This window comes from Vicia villosa, linkage group LG2, assembly GCF_029867415.1.
Source record: "Vicia villosa cultivar HV-30 ecotype Madison, WI linkage group LG2, Vvil1.0, whole genome shotgun sequence".
NCBI lineage: Eukaryota > Viridiplantae > Streptophyta > Magnoliopsida > Fabales > Fabaceae > Vicia > Vicia villosa.
In genome coordinates this window covers 114,366,753-114,382,882 of record NC_081181.1, presented here as the reverse complement: position 1 = coordinate 114,382,882, position 16,130 = coordinate 114,366,753, and the positions used below count along the sequence as shown (strand labels likewise).

The 16,130-nt window shown below is 40.3% G+C and overlaps 1 long non-coding RNA gene across 1 annotated transcript; it reads right to left on the bottom strand.

The window, feature by feature from the left end:
- Nucleotides 1-12,343: 12,343 nt before the first annotated feature.
- LOC131646642 (uncharacterized) lies at nt 12,344-13,698 on the bottom strand. Its single transcript, XR_009297551.1, has 3 exons — nt 13,319-13,698; nt 12,704-13,242; nt 12,344-12,569 (listed from the first exon to the last, which is right to left on the bottom strand). It is a non-coding gene; the product is annotated as an uncharacterized LOC131646642 (long non-coding RNA).
- Nucleotides 13,699-16,130: the final 2,432 nt, after the last annotated feature.

Here is a 16,130-nt window from a genome sequence, read left to right as displayed (position 1 = left end):
ATTAATTCTCCAGAAATAAGGTGTGGGATCTAGTACCTAGACCAAAGGGAAAACATATTATTGGAACCAAATGGATATTTATAAACAAGCTGGATGAGCAAGAAAGGGTAAGAAATAAAGTCAGACTGGTTGCACAAGGCTATAGTCAACAAGAGGGAATTAACTATGCTGAAGCGTTTGCATTAGTGGCCAGGTTAGAATCGATTCATCTTCTTATTTCCTTTGCAGTTAATCACAACATCATTTTGTATCAAATGGATGTTAAGAGTGCATTCTTGAATGGTTACATAACATAAGAAGTTTATTTTCATCAACCGTTTGGATTTTAAAATCATAAAAATCCTAATTTTGTTTACAAACTAAAGAAATCCTTGAATGGTCTGAAACAGACTCCTAGAGAATGGTATGAAAGGCTAAGCAATTTTCTTTTGAAAAATGATTTTACAAGAGGGATGGTCTATACAACTCTTTATCTAAAACATTTAAAAATGATATCATGGTAGTTCAAATTTATGTTGATGATATTACTTTTGGTTCTGCTAATGCTACTCTTTGCAAGTAATATTCTGATTCTATGCAGGCAGAGTTTGAGATGAGTCTCATGGGGGGACTAAAGTTCTTCCTGGGGATCCAGATCAATCAAAGTTTAGAAGGAACTTTGTTGCACCCCAAAATTTTCCCTCTTTATTTGAGCTATAAGTTAATAATGACGTTTATTTCGTCATTCAAAAATTGAAGAATAATAATAAAAGTTTCTCATATGAGTATTTGAGTTTGTTGATATCCAACTGAGGTTAATTGGATTGTATGTTGAGATTGCTTTTATGCTTCAAGTTAAATTCATCTTCAAAGATTGTTCAAGGCGCCATTATACTTTCAATTGTACAAGTTCAGCCTGAGTTAAGGAATTGAGAGTGAATCAAGGTCTCGATAATTCGAGTATAGATTTGATTTGATAATCTAATTGATTCTATTTTTCAAATTTTGTTAAAGCACTTTTGTTCATCAAGGTTCATTGAAGTTAAGTTCTCATTCTGGTTTGAGGTGTATGAGGCTTATTCTTGAATTTCTTCTCCACCAAATTACAAATAAAAGCATACATCATTGTTCAAGGTTGCAAGTTCAAGTATTCATTTTTTACCATTCATGAAATTTATGTGTTGCTTCAAAGATAATTGATACATGATTGATCTTGATTTAATTTCTTATGGAAGTAAAAGATTCATTGTTCAATATTCAAACTAATACATCCAAAATTCAAGTGTGATTATGTTCAATATTCAAAAGTTCATTACAAGGTCATTCAAGTCGAATTCACAACATCCATACATTACAAGTTTTGTCATCGTCCTGAATAGTGAAAAAATACAAATATTGTTAGCCTATTGACAATCTTCAAGGCCCTTCATCAAGAACTTCAACCTTGATCCATATCCTTTGGATAATACACAGTCAAGAAAAAGCCTCAAAATCAAGCCGCCTCTGAAAATAAACCGAAACAAAGTCTAGCATCAGAAAACCGGTTTAGAAACTTCACATATACATCAGAAGAAAAGCTCAAAAAAGGAGGAGGAGGCCATAACAGAAAACGAAAGATAAACGTAACAAACTCTAACCGAATCCGTAACAAACTCTCTTCAATCTTCATCTTCTCCAAGCTTCTTCAATCAATCTTCATCCAACCTTCAGCCATAACAGAAAAGCTCCATAAACCTTCAATATCATCATCTCACGATTCATTCTTCAATCCTCCAATCATCGCAAAAAATCAGAAAAGAAGAAGGAAAAAACGGAAGAATCTGTAACAGAATTCACAAGAGAAAATCGATAACACAAAAGCATAACAGAAAAGAGTAACAACCTGTAACAGAATCCAGATCCTTCTCTCTTCATCAACAAACTTCATCACCTATTCTCCACACTTCTTCAATCTGAGAACACAGATTCAACAACATTTGAATCCTTCAATCCACAACTCTACGTTCTTCATACAATTACCAGAAGACGATAACCTTCATCATCCTCAAGATTCACTCTCGATCCGTTTTTCTTCATCGCACAAAATTCTAACGAATTCACCATTTCACGTACAACAACATCAACGCAACAACGTTCATCATCATCATCGCCTCAGCATCAACAACAACTCCATTTTCTGCAACAACGCAATATCACCATCAACGCAGAGAACGAAAGAAACGGAGAAGAGAATCCTGAATCAAGAACCGTACCTGAACTTTGCGCGATGAAAGATTTACGATTTTCTTGTTGATCTCGCGGTCTTCGGAGGTGCGGCGGACGCTCTCCGGTCGGCAAGCGTCTCTCATTGCTTCATATTCGTTTGTGTTCTCCGCCATAAGCTACGGTGGCGAGAAGTTGAATCGGAACGAAGAAGTGCTCGATTGAGACGAAGACTTGAGAGTCTGAGAGATAAACGACGGAGAAAGAGATGGAATCGAGAGTATGAATCGAGGCGGAGAAGCTCCGACCAGAGAAGAGCTTGAACACCGGCGCCGTCGTGTTCGCGTGAAGAGGAGAAGCTTCTGAGTTCAAGAACTCCATGGTCCCACTTCTAACCCTAATTCCCCATTTAATTTCTTCTTTGTATCAGCATGTGTTTAATTGTGATTAATTGAGCTTAATGGACCTTTAATATGAATAAAAATTTGATTAGAAAATTGATAATCTGGACTAAGGATGGATTAACAAAAAATCCTTCGGCCTCCCTGCGAAATTCCAACGCTGCACCCCCATAAGAGCCCATTTTTACTTTTTCTTTAATGTACAGAAAATTGAAATAAAAAAGAGACTCTGATGGGCCAATTCTTTGGGTTGTAGCGCCCCATTTCTTTCTGCACACCATCTTCTGGCTAATACCCCCTGAGCCCATATAAATTCATGTATAGATCTAGTTTTTTTTCCATATTTTTCTTAGGGAATAAACTTGTAATAAAAATCACTTTGATTTTTTTTTTTTAGATAGAAAATGCTGTATAAAATCAAATACATTTGTTAGATTTTTTAGCATTTATAAAAAGGAATAATACAAAAACATGTGATCTCTTATTTTTGTTAGTTTTTAGATAGAAAATGCCATGAAAAATATTATGTTTGATTAGATTTTTGCTTGATAAAAAAAGAATAAAAATATGTAATATCTCTTGCTTGTTAGAATTTTAATATTTTGTACATAGTTTTGTTCTATTACTTTTAGATGAAAATGCCATAAAAAAAAACAATTTAATTTTGTTAGATTTTTGGTTTAGGATTTACTTAGAATTTAATTGCTAGTATTTTCTATGGTCGGTGCATGCTTCCTTGTTATTATTGATTTGGTTGTTGAGATGTGTGAGATATTTCGAGAGATCCTTCAATTGCGATTCGACTTGCTACGTGTTCCACTTTATTTGTGGGACACGAACATATTTCCGATAGATTCGTCTGATCTCTCATTCATTGAGATGTATATTCTTGTATTGTCTGGCTTGTGTCCTCCTGCAGGTTGCTTGTGTGGTTATGCTCGACGCGTACCACATGTCGCTTGTGATTTATTTTCACGACGACGCTTTCCGATTGACTTTGCTTGATGATGGCTTACGTGAAGTATTCCGGACTTCTCTGCTTGCACTTGCTAGCTCATTGCGGATTTGCTATCCGTTCGGTATCGTCTCCTTGTCCCTTTTACCGCTTTCTCGCATCATCCTTTAACATGAGAAGTAGGACCTAGACATGCATCTGGCCAAGCCCTCGAAAGAGGCTCTGTTTTTGTTGGTGTGTTTATATTTGTGCTTTGCGGCAGGGAGTCACGGTGTAATAAGTCCTATATGGCGCTCCGTTAAGTCCTCATGGAAGGCATGCGGAAAGGGTTAGCAATCAACCCCCGCCTAGTCTCATCGAGTCTGTTCAGTATGCGCACGCTACGCGTTGCTCGCTTCTGAACCTGCACAAGATCTTGTTATCGAGTATGTCAGGAAAAGGGTTCATGTAGCCGGACCCCCGCCTTTCCTATAGCTTGCGTCGCTCGATGTTGATGCTCGGTGTACGCACGCACCGTTTTCCTTTACGATCCGTGACGGCTTGGTTGCTGAGAGGGGTCCGCCCTCTTGTCTATGGCCCGATCATTTTCGCGAGGTCTAATGCTTGGTTGACTTGGGTTGAGTTGCTCCCCTTGGCTATGGCGGGACCGCTTTTCTACCACTCGGTCAGTACCGTTGGTTTGTTTGCTTTACGAGTGGAGCTCGTTTGTGTGATATACTTGTTTGCTTTCCCTTTTCCTCTCCCTCGTAGGTTGATAGACTAGTTTAGACTTGTACCCTTTGTATGACAACATTAGGTAGCAAGCTTTCTCCCTTAGCTTAGGCTTTCCTCATGCATTCTTTAAAACACAAACCACACTCTTTGATTTTCTTTTCTTAAGAGCTTGTTATTTCCGCTCCATTCCCAAGCATAAGTCTCCAAAGGTCGAGCAGCGGAGTGTGAATGTAACTTGTTCACCTAAAAAACATAAAACAAACAGAAATTAGTTAGCCGAGCTACGGTAGCTCTGATTCTGCAAAACAGATACGTAGGCAGCGGGGTAGGGCCCGTGCGAGCATAATCCTTTCTTTTCCCTACATTCTGCATTCATTTTAGTCCAGATTAGCGTAGATTTGTTACAGACCCATAGATTTAGACACAGGCGTGGATACCATCGAGTACGATGGGCGTGAGGGGTGCTAACACCTTCCCCTCGCGTAACCGACTCCCTTACCCTTTTTTCTCTGGTCGTGAGATCGTTGTGTTGTTTTGTGGTTTGCTGGCATTCCCTTCCTTTTCTGGATAAATATGTTAGTGGCGACTCTGTTAATTTTCGCGGTAGCGACAGCTGGCGACTCTGCTGGGGACGTCTCGACCTATTGCGGGTCCGGACTCAGCGAGTCGATCCTAGCGCTTGTGTGTTTATCTTTGGGTGTTTTACTGCTTTGCATATTTGACTGTTTGCATTGCATTCTATGTGCGCTTTTACTTTTTTGCATCATATTCTGGACTGTCTGGATTTTTATCTGTGGGTGGGTGTTTCGAGAGGTAAAAGACCCAATACCCAGGTCATGAGTGATACCATAGGAACTAGGACTAGAGTGGCTGTGACGGACAGAAGGCGTATGCCTGATTGATCTGATCACGTATCCACGGGCAGAGCTTGGTGGAATGAGGCAATATCGTATGATAACGCCTACATTCGATCCTCTGTTAGCTTTTTGACCTACCCTGGCCTAGATTTACCCGTGAGTGGGGCGGGAATCAATCATTGCTTAACAGGTACATTGATGGTGACTTTGGTTCTTGTTCGAGGGTTACCGCTGTTCTCGTTCGTGGGTTACCGCTATCCTCGTTCGTGGGTTACCGTGGTTCTTGTTCGAGGGTTACTTTGGTTCTTGTTTGAGTGGTTCCATTTCTGTGATGATGACTATGGTTTTGATTCTACTGGTTATGTTCTGTGATCTATGGGGTGTTCTGAAATGGTGCCGAACTTTTGAACCTGGATCGTGTAACTTTGAGGAAATCCAGACTTGTCCGGTGGGAGACATCAAAAGTCCCACCACTTTGCATCATTGCATATTTACTTTCCAAAAAATGATGTACAAAAAATAACTAGCATACATGTTCCTTTCATTTCCAAGGAATCATATCTTTAAGCCTCGTGTCGAGCTCTTCCATCTTTTGCTTGCTAAAAAATCAAAACACGAGAATTCCTTGGAAATTAAATGAACATGGCATTGCATTCATATCATGCATCTCATACATTTCATGCATGACAGGTGTTCAGGATTAAGGGTATCTTATTCAGATTTAGTACTTTCTCCAGACTCAGAGACTCGACTTGTTCTTATTGGGTGCTCAAAAATTAGTCATGGAACAAATTTGTGGGTGACCAAGAGGAAAGCTCAGTTGGGGTTCTTTTTGAAGACTTGTCTTACGCTCATTTGCTTCCATGCTTGCTTTATTTGCAACTGGTTAAGCTCCATACTGTGTGGATGTCTACAGATTCTTTGCTTGATGACGAAGACGCTTGGTGTGAGTTCTATTTTGGGGCACCTAGTCGTATTGTTAAGATCTGCAAGTATTTGAAGTTGCTTGGGGCTCCCGAACGAGGGATAAGCAAGACATTGTCTATCTTGAGCATTGCACCATTTGCATTGCTCGAATCCCTAAAGCACTGACAAATTCCGTGTGACTTTGCCAGAATCTTCCGCCAGACAGTAATCAAGAGTGTTCTACCGAGACGCCTCTCATTCTCAAGGATCTACTTCACATCCTGAGTCACCTCCTCTTTCTGGAGTTTCTTTGTCTGTAGCCTTCGCTTGTCAACCGATACGGAAAGAGTAAGAGAAACAAGCTGATGAGAATCGTAATGCCTTGTATCTGAGTTACTTCCTTGCTTGTGGGAATTTCAGTTGGTTAAGATTCGTGCTTTGGATCTTTCCCACCACATATAGCTCTCCTGATTCCAATGACAATAGTCGGTGTGTTCCAATCTGGGGGGAACCTGGTCATAATGTCAAGTCTTACAAAGTGTTGAGGTACAAAGAGTCCAGGACTTGCTCGATACAAAGATGTTTGAGTTTACTCATAATGGTTCTTACCAGTAAATCCTATTTCATCTGCTGCAAGTAAAATGTTTGTTCTTCCTCGAGGAAGTAACTCATGAGAATCACATGCAATTGGTACTGCCAGAGGTTTCCTTCCCAACAACTATTGTGTGTTCCAAGTAATGACTTTGATAGCCAAGCGTCAGAGGTTATTGTTGTTCGCTGATAGTAATACAAGTTTCCTCCATTCATGATGGTGTGTTATGTTCCAGCAGCTATATTTAGGGCTCCCGACCGAGGGATAAGCAAGACTCCGTGTTCTTGAGTTTGCATCATTGGCAGCTCAAATCCCTAAAGCATTCACAATTTCCAATCACTTTGTTTGGGGCTCCCGACCGAGGGATAAGCAAGACACCTTGTATCTTGAGCTTGTGCACCATTGGCACGACTCAAATCCCCAAAGCTGAGCACTTACAACTTTTTGTAAGGCCTCGCCGAAATCTTCTTCCGTGAAGTAATCTGAAGTGTTCTACAGGAACATATGCTGATGATTGGTGTGTTTCCACTCTGAGGGCACTTGGTTATCTGATTAAAGGTTGTCAGCCATTCAGAGACAAGGTTCAAGACCTGATTGATTCAAAAGCTATCACATTCGCACTTGAAGGCCAGAATTGAAGTTCTCCTCCGACTCAGCGGATCTTCTAAAGCAATAAGTCCATACGGAGAGGATCTCCTCAACATTAGCAACTGCCGAATCATCATGCATGTTCATGTTTAAGCTTTCTTGCTTTGTTCAATACTGTTTGCATGTAAAACTTGTTTGTTTTTGAACTCTAATCATAATGCACTGAACATGTTTGTCTTGAAAAAATCTAATCGCTTTTGCTCTTATATGTTTTTATATGCTTTTTGTGATACTAAACTCTTGTTAACAAAGCATGATAACTCCGTAGGGAGAATGATGAACATAATACCAAGAAACCTTATGCTTTTGAGTAAAACCCTGTTGATGATGTACAGGCATTGTTTCAAATTCTCAAACACTGGAGATATAAGGGAGTGAAACCTTTGTTAACCCCTCTGAGCCTTCGAAGTAGGAGTTTCTTTTCTATACAAAAAAACCTTCACATTCAACCCAGGGGCGGGTAGTGTTCAGTTAATCTGGTCGAGCGTTCGGAATTCATCAGGAGCACACATCTAAGGATACAATAATGGCTATCCATCAACAGATTGAGGAAAGTCAAATCCACAACGATTATCCCTCACCTCAGGAGGTCGAGACATCAAATTTATCCCTCACATCAGGAGGTTGAGACCGACATCAAAGCCGATGTGGTTTATCCCTCACATCATGAGGTCAAAATATGACGATACCACAATGGTAATTCTTCATCAATCAATGACTCAGACAGTCACTATGCACTTCCAACAAATATGAGATTCAGGATCACACGACTTGTTTAAAAAAAAAAGTCCGCTAAGTCAACAAGTTGAAAGCATGTGACTTAGGCAAAAGTTAGGGCATCCCGCTGGACATCCAAATCAAAATTCAAAAGAATTTGTCCAAGCAAAAATTAGGGAAACAAAAAAAAAAGAGAAAAAAGCAAAGCAAAAGCGAAAAACAAGGATTACAAAATAAAAATCCTCATCAAAAGAACAAAGTCGTGTGATCAGTCACCAAAAAACAAAAGATAAAATGGCTGTTGTGTCCAGAAGACCGCGTCGATTCCTCACTTATCTCAAACTCCTCTTGAAAGATGAATGCTTGCATCGAGTTAACTGAACTTAGGACTGGAGAACATCACGAAGGGGGTGGGCACCAAATAATTTTGAGCCTAAAAATCCTTTTTTCTCAAACCGTGAACCTGGCCACGTTACAACCCTTAAAAGTCCTAATTGAAGCAGGGTTAATTCGAAAGCAAACTATACACGAGAATACGGTAAACTGACTCCTAGGAGATCCGCTAATTACTTGAGTTGGTATCACGCCATATTTCTTTAAAAAAAACTCGATGTTACGACATCCTTTCAAAAAGTTTCTTTTAACTTCAAGACAAAACATACTCTTTGCATTAGAATTGTATTTCTCATAATAAACATTCTTTGCATATGAACAAGTGCTTGACATCAAGAAAGTTTCCATCATGAACTTCAGATGAAAAGTTTTATCCTCCTGAAGGACAAGTTGTCTTCCGAACTCCGTTGAGCAGAGGCAACAATATTTCAAAGTCTGATCACCCTCAGGGGCACAAAATCAGTCGAATACTTTGTCGAGTAAATTTTCAATCAATCTGAGGCAATCAGGTCAAGATTCGAAGAATCTCTCAAAGTGCTGAGCAAACAGGGGTATTCACCCAAGCACAGTCAAACCTACCTACAATACAAGTCAGGCAAGGGCATGGTTCCAAAGTTCATGATACTGGGGCAAGTTGGCTATGATAGCACAAATCTCAGGAAGTATTTGCAAGACAAATTTCTTCAAAGTCCATACAGGCTGGGGCAAGGCACTATGCATTGACATTCTTTCCTCATCACGAGGTGTTCAGTTTAAAGTTCGGGTGTGAGCTAAACAACTTATGAACTTGAGAACCGTCAGGGTCGTCATCCTCAACAGTTAGAAGCTGAAAGTCCAATGCTTGTTGGCATTCTTACAATCATACGAATATGCATAACACTTTGAAAGCCAATGTCTGTTTGGTATCTGTGACATCAACATTTGCTTGACCCCTTAAGCCCACTTCCTGGTGGCACTCTCTTGGAGAACCAATGCCTGTTTGATGCTCTGGCCTATACTTGTTTGGTGTTCTAATCACTGCTTGCTTGTCAACTTGTGGATCCATTGCTTGTTTGGAAAATTTCAAGCTCAGATGTTTGACAATCTGTTTGCTCTTACATTTGCCCATTATGGGTGAGCATCACTATCCTCTGCCATGTGAGGAAATCCCGTGGATGTCATGCTATATCCTGGGGCATTAACATCTGTTTATCTCGCAGGTACATCCTTTGAGCGCATCATATCAGCACATTGGCGGATCTAGTCAAGTGAGAGATTCTCATTCCCCAGCCGAGTGCATCCTAACGAGAGATTCTCATTCCCCAGCTGAGTACGTCCAGATGAGATTTTCTTTGTTCCAAGATTCTCATATCCTCAACAAAGCACATCTCAATGCATTCTCCATGCTCCAGAAGCCTTATTCCCCGGCAGAATGTCTTCTTCCCAGTTGAGTCATGGTTGGATGGTATCTGATTCCCCGACAAGTTCTTAATGTGGTTCCTTGCCCGAAACTCCTCGTTCTCCCCAGTAGAGCACTTCTCTCTTCAACAGATGGACCTGTTTCCCCAAGAGAGTTATCTTGTTCCCCAGTGGAGTTGTCTTAACAAAAGGTTCTTATGCTAAGTTCCTTATCCCCAGCGGATCTCTCATATCCCTAGCAGATCGTTGTGCAGAAGTATCCATCTTCCCCACTGAGTTTCTTTCCTCAGTAGAGATTCACAAGCATCCTCAGTAGAAGCTGTTTCCTTCAAGGACTTCCCCAGCGGAATGCATCCTACACAAGCAAGTTGGTCACTCCCCCTCAGAGTTATCTCCATGACTTGCTCTTATCTCCATATCCCCAGAGTGTCGAGAATTTGCTTCTCCAATAAAGTTGCCCGGGTAACCCCAAGCAGGATTTATTCCCCAAACAGAGCTCGCGTCCAAATTTGATCATCTCCAGCAAATTTCTGATCCATCTTTGTCAGCTCGTAGTTTGTGACTTCTGGTCACTCATCTTGTCCTCCCCGCAGAGTTCTATACTCTCTCCAGGACTGCTTCAGCAATTCAGTGCTCTTCCGTTGTCTCCCTAAGCAACGTTCGAATCATGCATCATTCGCATTGCATTCTCTAAGCGTGTAGCGCCTTCCTTCTCGGGAGCGTTATTCCATACGCATTCATACATGCATCATGCATTAATCATATCATATCTGTCTCTTTCTGCAGGAAAGTTATCCAGATTCAAATGCTCTTCAGAGAGCAATATTCGCCTAGTCATTACAGGCGCTTATCCTGATGTTTTGAATCAGAAGAGGATTGTTCTACTTATTTTCTGGCATAGCTCAGATCAGTTCAAAGACATTCCTATTCCCGATGCCCCCAGATCGGTGGAAGATATTTGTTCCTATCCTGATATCCAGCTCAGTTGAAGGAACCGCCTCAGGATCTCCCAAGATCTTCCGAAGGAGCAAGCCCTCTGATACATCAGATCAGTTGGAAATATCTACTCCCTGACGATTTAGTTCGTTCAGAAGAAGAAATTCGTCTGCCCAGTCCTGACGCCTAACCATCAGTTGAAGACGCTTTCTTTACCCGGCGTACATAGTTCGGAAGAGATATCTGTTCCTATCCTAATATTCAGATTCAGATTAGTTGAAGGAACCGCCTCCGGATCTCCCAAGATCTTACGAAGGAGCAAGCCACTGATATCATCAGATCAGATGGAGATGTCTGCCTGGTCGACTTTGTCTTTCAGATGAAGATTGTCCTACTTATTTTCTGGCATCATGTCCAGATCAGTTTAAAGGCATTCTTTCCCTGGCGTACACAGTTCGGAAGAGATATTGTTCCTATCATGATTTTCAGTTCAGTTGAAGGAACCGCCTCCGGATCCCCGTGGTCTTACGAAGGAGCTAGCCGCTAATTCCCATATTAGTAGGAATATCTACCTGATGATTTAATTGCATCAGAAGAGATGTCTGCCCAAATTCCCAGATCATGATTCCCAGACCAGAGATACTTATTACCCGTTGATGTCCAGATCAACCGATGTATCTCCCTCGATTCCCAGATCGACTTAAGACATCTATCCCGATGCAAGTTCGGAGACATCTGCTACGTCTGATACCCAGATCAGTCGAGATGTTCCTTCTCTTGATACCCAGATCATTTGAAGTGTTTCCCCTGCCTGTGGGTGCCCGTTCCTTCTTATCGCAAATTGGAACATATTTATTATCCAGATCAATTGAAGTTTTTTCTCCTCGTCTGCGGGGTGGTACATTCCTTCTTGTTACAAGATGGAATCTTCTATTGATCAAGAGCGCAAATTTTCGAGTTCATTCTGGTATTCAATCTCCTTCCCCCTCAACGGTTCGAAACTTTCGTTTCTCACTCGTCAGGTTCAAGAAGTTTGAATAGGGGCAGCTGTTGCACCCCAAAATTTGCCCTCTTTATTTGAGCTATAAGTTAATAATGACGTTTATTTCGTCATTCAAAAATTGAAGAATAATAATAAAAGTTTCTCATATGAGTATTTGAGTTTGATGAGATCCAACTGAGGTTAATTGGATTGTATGTTGAGATTGCTTTTATGCTTCAAGTTAAATTCATCTTCAAAGATTGTTCAAGGCGCCATTATACTTTCAATTGTACAAGTTCAGCCGGAGTTAAGGAATTGAGAGTGAATCAAGGTCTCGATAATTCGAGTATAGATTTGATTTGATGATCTAATTGATTCTATTTTTCAAATTTTGTTAAAGCACTTTTGTTCATCAAGGTTCATTGAAGTTAAGTTCTCATTCTGGTTTGAGGTGTATGAGGCTTATTCTTGAATTTCTTCTCCACCAAATTACAAATAAAAGCATACATCATTGTTCAAGGTTGCAAGTTTAAGTATTCATTTTTTACCATTCATGAAATTTATGTGTTGCTTCAAAGATAATTGATACATGATTGATCTTGATTTAATTTCTTATGGAAGTAAAAGATTCATTGTTCAATATTCAAACTAATACATCCAAAATTCAAGTGTGATTATGTTCAATATTCAAAAGTTCATTACAAGGTCATTCAAGTCGAATTCACAACATCCATACATTACAAGTTTTGTCATCGTCCTGAATAGTGAAAAAATACAAATATTGTTAGCCTATTGACAATCTTCAAGGCCCTTCATCAAGCACTTCAACCTTGATCCATATCCTTTGGATAATACACAGTCAAGAAAAAGCCTCAAAATCAAGCCGCCTCTGAAAATAAACCGAAACAAAGTCTAGCATCAGAAAACCGGTTTAGAAACTTCACATATACATCAGAAGAAAAGCTCAAAAAAGGAGGAGGAGGCCATAACAGAAAACGAAAGATAAACGTAACAAACTCTAACCGAATCCGTAACAAACTCTCTTCAATCTTCATCTTCTCCAAGCTTCTTCAATCAATCTTTATCCAACCTTCAGCCATAACAGATAAGCTCCATAAACCTTCAATATCATCATCTCACGATTCATTCTTCAATCCTCCAATCATCGCAAAAACTCAGAAAAGAAGAAGGAAAAAACGAAAGAATCTGTAACAGAATTCACAAGAGAAAATCGATAACACAAAAGCATAACAGAAAAGAGTAACAACCTGTAACAGAATCCAGATCCTTCTCTCTTCATCAACAAACTTCATCACCTATTCTCCACACTTCTTCAATCTGAGAACACAGATTCAACAACATCTGAATCCTTCAATCCACAACTCTACGTTCTTCATACAATTACCAGAAGACGATAACCTTCATCATCCTCAAGATTCACTCTCGATCCGTTTTTCTTCATCGCACAAAATTCTAACGAATTCACCATTTCACGTACAACAACATCAACGCAACAACGTTCATCATCATCATCGCCTCAGCATCAACAACAACTCCATTTTCTGCAACAACGCAATATCACCATCAACGCAGAGAACGAAAGAAACGGAGAAGAGAATCCTGAATCAAGAACCGTACCTGAACTTTGCGCGATGAAAGATTTACGGTTTTCTTGTTGATCTCGCGGTCTTCGGAGGTGCGGCGGACGCTCTCCGGTCGGCAAGCGTCTCTCATTGCTGCATATTCGTTTGTGTTCTCCGCCATAAGCTACGGTGGCGAGAAGTTGAATCGGAACGAAGAAGTGCTCGATTGAGACGAAGACTTGAGAGTCTGAGAGATAAACGACGGAGAAAGAGATGGAATCGAGAGTATGAATCGAGGCGGAGAAGCTCCGACCAGAGAAGAGCTTGAACACCGGCGCCGTCGTGTTCGCGTGAAGAGGAGAAGCTTCTGAGTTCAAGAACTCCATGGTCCCACTTCTAACCCTAATTCCCCATTTAATTTCTTCTTTGTATCAGCATGTGTTTAATTGTGATTAATTGAGCTTAATGGACCTTTAATATGAATAAAAATCTGATTAGAAAATTGATAATCTGGACTAAGGATGGATTAACAAAAAATCCTTGGGCCTCCCTGCGAAATTCCAACGCTGCACCCCCATAAGAGCCCATTTTTACTTTTTCTTTGATGTACAGAAAATTGAAACAAAAAAGAGACTCTGATGGGCCAATTCTTTGGGCTGTAGCGCCCCATTTCTTTCTGCACACCATCTTCTGGCTAATACCCCCTGAGCCCATATAAATTCATGTATAGATCTAGTTTTTTTTCCATATTTTTCTTAGGGAATAAACTTGTAATAAAAATCACTTTGATTTTTTTTTTAGATAGAAAATGCTGTATAAAATCAAATACATTTGTTAGATTTTTTAGCATTTATAAAAAGGAATAATACAAAAACATGTGATCTCTTATTTTTGTTAGTTTTTAGATAGAAAATGCCATGAAAAATATTATGTTTGATTAGATTTTTGCTTGATAAAAAAAGAATAAAAATATGTAATATCTCTTGCTTGTTAGAATTTTAATATTTTGTACATAGTTTTGTTCTATTACTTTTAGATGAAAATGCCATAAAAAAAAAACAATTTAATTTTGTTAGATTTTTGGTTTAGGATTTACTTAGAATTTAATTGCTAGTATTTTCTATGGTCGGTGCATGCTTCCTTGTTATTATTGATTTGGTTGTTGAGATGTGTGAGATATTTCGAGAGATCCTTCAATTGCGATTCGACTTGCTACGTGTTCCACTTTATTTGTGGGACACGAACATATTTCCGATAGATTCGTCTGATCTCTCATTCATTGAGATGTATATTCTTGTATTGTCTGGCTTGTGTCCTCCTGCAGGTTGCTTGTGTGGTTATGCTCGACGCGTACCACATGTCGCTTGTAATTTATTTTCACGACGACGCTTTCCGATTGACTTTGCTTGATGATGGCTTACGTGAAGTATTCCGGACTTCTCTGCTTGCACTTGCTAGCTCATTGCGGATTTGCTATCCGTTCGGTATCGTCTCCTTGTCCCTTTTACCGCTTTCTCGCATCATCCTTTAACATGAGAAGTAGGACCTAGACATGCATCTGGCCAAGCCCTCGAAAGAGGCTCTGTTTTTGTTGGTGTGTTTATATTTGTACTTTGCGGCAGGGAGTCACGGTGTAATAAGTCCTATATGGCGCTCCGTTAAGTCCTCATGGAAGGCATGCGGAAAGGGTTAGCAATCAACCCCCGCCTAGTCTCATCGAGTCTGTTCAGTATGCGCACGCTACGCGTTGCTCGCTTCTGAACCTGCACAAGATCTTGTTATCGAGTATGTCAGGAAAAGGGTTCATGTAGCCGGACCCCCGCCTTTCCTATAGCTTGCGTCGCTCGATGTTGATGCTCGGTATACTCACGCACCGTTTTCCTTTACGATTCGTGACGGCTTGGTTGCTGAGAGGGGTCCGCCCTCTTGTCTATGGCCCGATCATTTTCGCGAGGTCTAATGCTTGGTTGACTTGGGTTGAGTTGCTCCCCTTGGCTATGGCGGGACCGCTTTTCTACCACTCGGTCAGTACCGTTGGTTTGTTTGCTTTACGAGCGGAGCTCGTTTGTGTGATATACTTGTTTGCTTTCCCTTTTCCTCTCCCTCGTAGGTTGATAGACTAGTTTAGACTTGTACCCTTTGTATGACAACATTAGGTAGCAAGCTTTCTCCCTTAGCTTAGGCTTTCCTCATGCATTCTTTAAAACACAAACCACACTCTTTGATTTTCTTTTCTTAAGAGCTTGTTATTTCCGCTCCATTCCCAAGCATAAGTCTCCAAAGGTCGAGCAGCGGAGTGTGAATGTAACTTGTTCACCTAAAAACCATAAAACAAACAGAAATTAGTTAGCCGAGCTACGGTAGCTCTAATTCTGCAAAACAGATACGTAGGCAGCGGGGTAGGGCCCGTGCGAGCATAATCCTTTCTTTTCCCTACATTCTGCATTCATTTTAGTCCAGATTAGCGTAGATTTGTTACACACCCATAGATTTAGACACAGGCGTGGATACCATCGGGTACGATGGGCGTGAGGGGTGCTAACACCTTCCCCTCGCGTAACCGACTCCCTTACCCTTTTTTCTCTGGTCGTGAGACCGTTGTGTTGTTTTGTGGTTTGCTTGCATTCCCTTCCTTTTCAGGATAAATATGTTAGATGCGACTCTGTTAATTTTCGCGGTAGCGACAAACTTACATTCATCAAACAAAGTATACAAGAGAACTTCTGAAGAAGTTTGACTTATCAGGAATTTAATACATCGAAGACTCATATGCATCCAACATGTATTCTTGAGAAAGATGAAGCAGGAAAACAGGTAGAACATAAATTATTCAGAGGTATAATTATTTCTCTTATGTATCTGACTAC